Source organism: Schistocerca gregaria, chromosome 8 (assembly GCF_023897955.1).
Source record: "Schistocerca gregaria isolate iqSchGreg1 chromosome 8, iqSchGreg1.2, whole genome shotgun sequence".
In the NCBI taxonomy this organism is placed as follows: Eukaryota; Metazoa; Arthropoda; class Insecta; order Orthoptera; family Acrididae; genus Schistocerca; species Schistocerca gregaria.
Window position 1 is genome coordinate 292,660,801 of NC_064927.1, and position 8,595 is coordinate 292,669,395.

The following is an 8,595-nucleotide window of genomic DNA, read 5'->3' on the forward strand; positions in this document are numbered from 1 at the left end:
TAGCCCTTGTGTTTCTGAGCATGTTGTAAGTGAGAGAGAACCATTTGCTTGTTGTTAGTGTTTCGTCCACGTACTGTTCGCGTTCTATGTCTTTATCTTCTGTGTGTCTAACTTTGCGTGTCTGTGTTTGTGAGCTGGTGACGAGCTGTTTGTTATAGTCTGCTATGTGCCCCCTTTATTTTTGTTTTGATTTTGTGATTTTTGTAGTTGTCTTCATTGAGATCAGTTTTGTTCAGAATTAGATTAGATTAGTACTTGTTCCATAGATCACGAATATGACACTTCGTAATGATGTGGAACGAGTCAGGTTAATAAAAGGTGTCTATACAAGATATTACATTACACAAAATATTACATGACACTTAATATTTTTAATTTTTTTGTGGGGGGTGGGGAAATTACATCCAAAAATTCATCTAATAAGTAGAACGAGTTGCATTCAGAAATTCTTTTAATTTCCTTTTAAATACTATATGGCTATCTGTCAGATATTTGATGCTATTAGGTAAGTGACCAAAGACTTCTGTGGCAGCATAATTTACCCCCTTCTGAGCCAAAGTTAGATTTAACCTGGAGTAGTGAAGATCATACTTTCTCCTAGTGTTGTACACTGCTATTACTTTTGAATTCGTTCGGATTGTTAATAACAAATTTCATAAGTGAATACACTGTATATAATGTGAGGCTACACATGAGAAACACATATTGGAAACCAGTTAGTTTGTGCTTCATTGGATGATTAGCTTATTTGCGTGTGTTGTGGTGAATTTCCTGAACATGGAGAACAGGTGTCGGCCGTTGTGCTTGTGTACTGTGAGGTCAAGCATATTTAACATTTTGCTGTTTCCGGTTTCTGTGGTGAACTTTACTTTTGGATAAATTGTGTTTATGTCACTGTGATGCAACTGAGTGTGTCACGTAGAAGGCATATAATGTCATCTACACATGTTATTTAGTTTCTGTGTGTTTGTACATGTGGGTGGGCGGTTGTTTTGGTTTAAGGGTTGTTATCGTCTGATATATTTTGACGGTAGAGAACAGTGCTACGTTGCAGAGAGCTGTGTATTCATTTATTATTTGTCTTCCTTCGACTATAGCTTTTTGTATTTGGTGGTTTTCCTCTAAGTAAATAATTGTTTCACACTAAGTTCTAAATGGGTGCAGATGACAAAATGTGAAGGAAAGAGAAGTGTAAATCAAAACACAAAAATCAGGGAAACCACATCTTCTGGTATCAATGTATAACAATACAAAACTATGCCTGTTTTTGAAATCTGTACTTCCGTAAAAACTCAAATTCATATTGTACAAATAGTAAAGAGAATATTTCCTGTTTGTTAGAACTAAAATAGAAACCCACTGATGATGCGGAAATTTCAGTGAACAGATTTTGGTAAAAGAAGAATAAAAATAGTTGTATATTTCTCAACGCGGATCCCGAAAAAAAGACATTTATTTGTAAACAAACATGGACAGAAGAGCTTCAATCTCAAAATAATGCAATTTGTCAATTAAAAATATGATACTGCCATGTCAATGTCTGTCTCACAGCCGCACAGACTTGCGAAAGAGAGATATCAGCAGAGACACCCACTGCAGGAAGAAATAAATTAAACAAAAAAGGCATCACGCCGTGAGGGAATCCCAGTCAGAGTTTACGTCAAAGAGACGCATCACACGCAATGTTGCAGTTCTCTGACAGCCGTAGAACAGAAACTCCCTGTTTACATCTGCACGTGGGCTCTGTAACTTCTATAGCTCCCAGTCGCTTCGTATCAACGCACAAGTTTGGCAATACGAACACTGGATCTAGACTGAAGAGCCAAAGAAACTGGTACACTTGTCTAATATCGGGTAGAACCCCCGCGAGAGTGCAGAAGTGCCGCAACGCGACGTGGAATGGACTCGACTAATGTCTGAAGTAGTGCTAGAGGGAATTGACACCATGAATCGTGCAGGGCAGTCCATAAATACGTAAGAGTGCGAGGGGTGGAGATCTCTTCTGACCAGCAAGTTGCAAGGTATCCCAGATATGATCAATGATTTTCACATCTGAGGAGTTTAGTGGCCAGCGGAAGTGTCGAACTCAGAAGAGTGTTCCTGGAGCCACTCTATAGATATTCTGGACGTGTGTGGTGTCGTATTGTCCTACTGGAATTGCTCAAATTCATAGGAATGCACAACGGACATGAATGCATGCAGCTGATCACACAGGATGCTTACGTACGTGTCACCTGTCAGAGTCGTATTTAGACGCATCAGAGGTCCCAAACCACTCCAACTGCACACGCCTAACACCATTACAGACCCTCCACCAGCTTGAACAGCCCTCTGCTAACATGCAGGGTCCATGGATTTATGACTCTGTCTCCATATCCGTACACTTCCATGCACTCGATACAATTTGAAACGAGACCCGCCCGGCCAGGCAACATGTTTCCAGTCATCAACGGTCCAGTGTCGGTGCTGACGAGCCCAGGAGAGGCGTAAGGCTTTATGTTGTGGAGGCAGCAAGTGTACACGAGTTGGCTTTCAGCTCCGAAAACCCATACCGATGATGCTTGGAAGCTGCAGCAATTTGCGGAAGGGTTTCACTTCTGTCACGCTGAACGATTCTCTTCAGTCGTCGTTGGTCCAGTTCTTGCAGGAACTTTTTCCGGCCGCACCGATGTCGGAGATGTGATATTTAACGGATTCCTGATACAGTACACTCGTGAAATGTTCGTATAGGAAAATCCCCACTTCATCCCTACCTCAGAGATACTGTGTCACATCACACGTGCACCGACTATAACATTACTTTCAAACCCACTTCAATCTTGATAACGTGTCATTGTAGCAGCAGTAACCGATCCAACAACTGCGCCAGACACTTGTCGTCTTATATAGGTGTTGCCGACCACAAAAAATGGCTCTGAGCACTATGCGACTTAACTTCTGAGGTCATCAGTCGCCTAGAACTTAGAACTAATTAAACCTAACTAACCTAAGGACATCACACTCATCCATGCCCGAGGCAGTATTCGAACCTGCGACAGTATCGGTCGATCGGCTCCAGACTGTAGCGCCTAGAACCGCACGGCCACTCCGGCCGGCCTGCCGACCGCAGTGTTGTATTCTGCCTTTTTACAAATCTCTGAATTTTACCACAGGCATGCACCTGTAGTGTAGGGGTAGCGTCTTTGATTCATAGTCAAAACGTTTCCGGTCCCGCGTTCGAATCTTATCTATCCTTAAATTTAGAATAATAACCAGCATTGACGGCCGAAGACTTCCGGCATAAGAAGTCGCCCTCATTCTGCCAACGGCCTTGTCAAGGAGGGCGGAGGAACGGACAGGAGTTCAGGGCGCTCTCATGTCCTAGCGGTGGGAAACTACCACTAAAGGCGGAAGAATCAGGAATGATCAACGGCATGAGCATGCAGAAGGCAATGGAAAACTCTGCATTAAAGACACCTAACGTGTATCCACAGGACATGTGGCGTGTAATTGAAGAAGTGTCACGATGATCTCTCGGTTACCAAAAGATTCTGGAGTAGTCCCCCATTCGGATCTCCTGGAGGGGACTGCCATGGGGGAGGTTACCACGAGTAAAAGATTGAATAATCAACGAAAGGATAACGTTCTACGAGTCGACGCGTGCAATATCAGAAACTTGAACGTGGTAGGAAAACTAGAAAATCTGATATAGTAGGGGCCGGCGAAGTGGAAAGAAGACAACGATCTCTGGTCAGATGAATACGGGGCAATATCAATAGCAATAGAAAATAGTATAACTGGAGTAGGATTCGTTATGAATAGGAAAGTAGGGCAGAGAGTGTGTTACTGTGAACAATTCAGTGACAGGGTTGTTCTTATCAAATCTACAGCAAACCAACATCGACAACGATAGTTCAGGTATACATGCCGACGTCGCAAGCTGAAGATGAAGAGATAGAGAAAGTGTATGAGGATACTGAAATGGCAATGCAGTATGTAAAGGGGGACGAAAGTCTAAAAGTCATGGGGGACTGGAATGCAGTTGTAGGGGAAGAAGTATAGGAAAAGGTAACAGGAGAATATGACCTTTGGACAAAGAATATGAGAGGAGAAAGACTGAGTTCTGCAACAAGTTCCAGCTAGTAATAGCGAATACTCTGATCAATAGTCATAAGAGGAGGAGGGATACTTGGAAAAGACCAGGCAGATTTCAGTTAAATTACATATGGTCAGACAGAGATTCCGAAATCAGATAATGGATTGTAAGGCGTACTCAGGAGCAAATATAACTCGGATCACAATATAGTAGTGAGGAAGAGTACGGTGAAGTTTAAGACATTAGGAAGAATAATACGCAAAGAAGTAGGACACGGAAGTACTACGGAATGACGAGATAAGATTGAAGTTCTCTAAGGCTATAGATACAGCAATAAGAAATAGCTCAGTAGGCAGTACAGTTGAAGAGGAATAGACATCTCTAAAAAGGGCCATCAGAGAAGTTGTGAAGGAAAACATAGGTACAAAGAAGGTAATTGCGAAGAAACCATGGGTAACAGAAGAAATACATCAACTGATCGATGAGAGGAGCAAGTACGAAAACGTTCCGGGAAACTCAGGAATAGAGAAATAAAAGTCGCTGATGAATGAAATAAACAGGAAGTGCAGCGAAGCTAAGACAAAATGGCTGCAGGAAAAACGTGAAGACATAGAAAAAGAAATGATTGTCGAGACACAAACTCAGCATACAGGAAAGTCAAAACAATCTTTTGTGACATTGAAAGCAATGGTGATAAGATTAAGAGTGCAACGGGAATTCCGTTGATAAATGCAGAGGAAGAGTTGATAGGTGGAAAGAATACATAGAAAGTTTCTATGAGGGGGAAGATTTGACTGATGTGATAGAAGAAGAAACAGGAGTCGATTTAGAAGAGATAGTGGATCCAGCATTAGAATCAAAATTTAAAAGAGCTTTGGAGGAATTAAGATCAAGTTAGGCAGAAGCGATAGATAACATTCCATCATAATTTTTAAAACCACGGAGGGATATGGCAAGAAAACGACTATTCATGTTGGTGTGTACAATGTATGAGTCCGGCGACGCACCATCTGACTTTCGGAAAAGCATCATCCACACAATTCCGAAGACAGCAAGGGCTCACAAGAGCGAGAATTGAAGCTTAACAGCTCATGCATCCACGTTTCTTACAAGAATAATATACAGAAGAATGGAAAAGAAAAAAAATTGAGGATGCGGTAGATGACGGTCAGTTTAGCCTCAGGAAAAGTACTTGCACCAGAGAGACAATTCAGACGTTGCAGTTACTAATAGAAGCAAGAGTAAAGAAAAATCAAGACACGTTCATAGAATTTGTCGACCTGGGAAAAGCATTCAACAATGTAAAATGGTGCAAGATATTTGAAATTCTGAAAGAAGTATAGGGTACACTATAGGGAGAGATGGGTCATATACAATATGTACAACAGCCAAGAGAGAATAATAAGAGTCGTCAACCAAGAACAAACTGCTCGTATTAAAAAGGGTGTATTTCTGAAAAAGCTGATTTTGTCAACTGTTCACGTACCGCCGTGGTTGAAGCATACCGTGCACAGCAAAACTGCGCAATCCAAAATCGTTGGCGAGGCAGCTGTGTTGCACCATGGGCCATAGATGATGGGAATAAACGACGGCAGCTGAGATGTATAAGGGCGGAAAGGCATGCTGTGGTTTAGCAGCTGACCGCCCATATGAACCAACGGGCTTGCACCCATGTCGACTGCTGTTAATCTGCGACGTCCACAAATTGGCGTCAGGTGGCCCTTTCGGATGAATCACGTTTCATGCTACATCGCGCAATTGGCCGTTGGCTTGTACAGCCGTGCAACATTCGTCGGAAGAATTCAGACCAGGATAACGATCGTTATGGTCTATGAGACGCCCTGTTAAACCCGCAGGACAGGACAGGTAGTTTAAATTGTTAAAAGCGACCAAAATAAGCGGCTGTCGGTTACACTCGAACGTACAACTTTATTTATGTGACCAAAATTACAAAATCCAAGAAAACTTTTTAAAAAACACATTAATTTACCGGATGAACGCGCCATAAAATCTCGTAAGGGCAAGACCACTTTAATTTAAAATCGGATGAAAGCCGATAAGACTCAAACCAAAAATCGGAAATTTAAAAGGCAGAATGCCTTATCTTAAATCAGCTGTTTCAGTTAGGCTTAAGGCCCGAACAGCGTGTCACACAGATCTGATGCTACATTTGTGTGGGGGGGGGGGGGGGGGGGGGAGGGGGGCGGGAGTTTAACGTACTCCCCTAGCCACCAAACTCCCCAGTTTTAAAGCCAATCTATGATCTGTGGGACCACCTCGAACTGGCTATTCTCGCTACGTAGTCGTCATTGTTCCACATCAGAGTCGGTACCTTCCAGAACCTCAATGACTCTCTGCCTGCACACACGCACTACAACAGGTGGTTATTCAGATTTCTGACAGGTGTCACATTAATGTGACTGGACAGTGTAAAATCAGTATTAGGGAAGGTGAATGGAAGAATATGATCTGGAAAAACGCAGTGGACGTGTAAAGGAAATCGCGTACAAGACCCTGAGTCTATATGAGTCCATATCAGTTACGTGAGTCCACAGCAGTCACGTAACAACAAACATCCAAGTAATTCGGAGGCGCGTTGCTGGGATTGCATCAGTTTGGAACAGCTCATACCAAAGTGTAACAGAGACGCTCGGGAAACTTGCAGGAATCCTTGGAAGAAAGAACTGATATTACTCGTGAAATACTGTTGGAAACATTTCGAGAACTTTGTAAGAAGATGACTGTGCGAGCATTGTGCTGTACCAACATATATCAAGCATAACAATTTTTTCTCTCGCTGTGTGCTCTAATGGAACAGCACAGAAAACTGATTCTGTTATGCACTGTGTAGTCTCTTGCTAAGAATTTGTGTGAATATAAATGCAGATGCACACATCAGGACCTAGGTTGCTGTCTATATTCAAATTTAACATTTAGTAATATCACCATTCACAAGCGACACACCCGACCGTGGATCCTCAAATTCATTTGTAAATACGCTTAGAAAGAAAATGACGCTATAGCAAAGAGGGGCACGGGTTTTTGGCACGTAAAACACAGCCTTTGTTCTTAATGCCATCCCTTAGCTAGAAATTACAAACACCGAAAATTTTTACAGATGTGTGAACGTTATAGTTCAACCAGTTCAAAAATCCGCTAGTCCTTTGAAGTGTTACAGCGGGTACATTAAAACAATAGACATTTGCATTTCTCCTACTGTTGAAATAGTATTGGAAAAAGATTTGCAACGTGGCAATTATGCAATGCAACATACAGTCCTGGCCATGAATCTCTGGAATGTTGAACATGAGAACACCATAACAGTACTGGGGGACACACAAATACAATTCGTTAAGTTGAATAGGCGTCGTAATACTAGTGTATAGAACAGATCATCGACTGAATGCTACCACTAGCAATTCCAAAACTCACTAGAGAATACGATCAACGCAGTTACAACGGTTTCACATGTCCTATCATCGTGTGCTTTCTTCTAGTCACTGTTTCCCACTTTTTTTTCAGGAAATTACCTAGATTCTGTGAATGGATTAGTAACAAATCGCAAAATAAGTTTTAACTATGGCATTAGAAAAATGTCGAACTAGACCGAGCTTAAGAAAACTAAGAAGCGGAATTAATTACTTTAAAATAGTATATCTCTTTTAATGTAATTCCATGAGTGAAGAAGCTTGTTACTTCGCTTAGTCTGACCAATAGCAAAGGATTATGAGGCATTTTCTTTCTACAGAGGAAATAGCTTTTAGGGAAAACGAAAATGTTTTAGGAAGCTGAATGTGTCCTTGAGGCTGGCAATGGTGTTACTCACCCGATAAAGGCCACCAGTAAAAGTGACCGAAACGTTCGTACATCCAATTTTCAACCCGATACGGACAGCGGCAGGGAAGTTTACGGAAAAACATTCATCACATATTCTTTGTATTCTCTCATTAGTGTGAAGTTTTATGTCTTACTGCAGAAATTGAAGCTTATAAATATACTCGTATCTGTAGGTACTAGGGACTAATTATCCGACTGTTGTGAAAGACAAGTGATCTCACTGTTGATGACGTTGCTAATCACACTTGCTCTAGCTATAGGTTTAAGAGTAATTTTTTCTCATGAGGCTTATAATTGGTGTGGCACATTTAATTAAATGTGTAGAGTATTTATGGACGACGTAAATTTTGTCGTACCAAGAAATAAAAAAACACGTATTTGCAATTTAGTTTTAGCAGTGAGTAGCTGGAGTCATTCCAAATAACAGTGCTCATCACGTCTTTCATACGACACACAGTATCGACGGAAAGCGTCAGTTTGTTCCTATTACAAAAAAGCTATTTTTGAAGCGGTGTGTTACCTGCCCATTCGAAACGGTGCTCCAAAATTAACTGCTGCCGTATTTGTTTTATCGACATGTATGAACGGATACAGTGAAAGACGAAGAATAAGCAGTACTCAAGCAGCGGTAGCACTGTCCAGACCCGCACAGACTGCTACGGCTCTGCAGCAGTGCTGCTCGG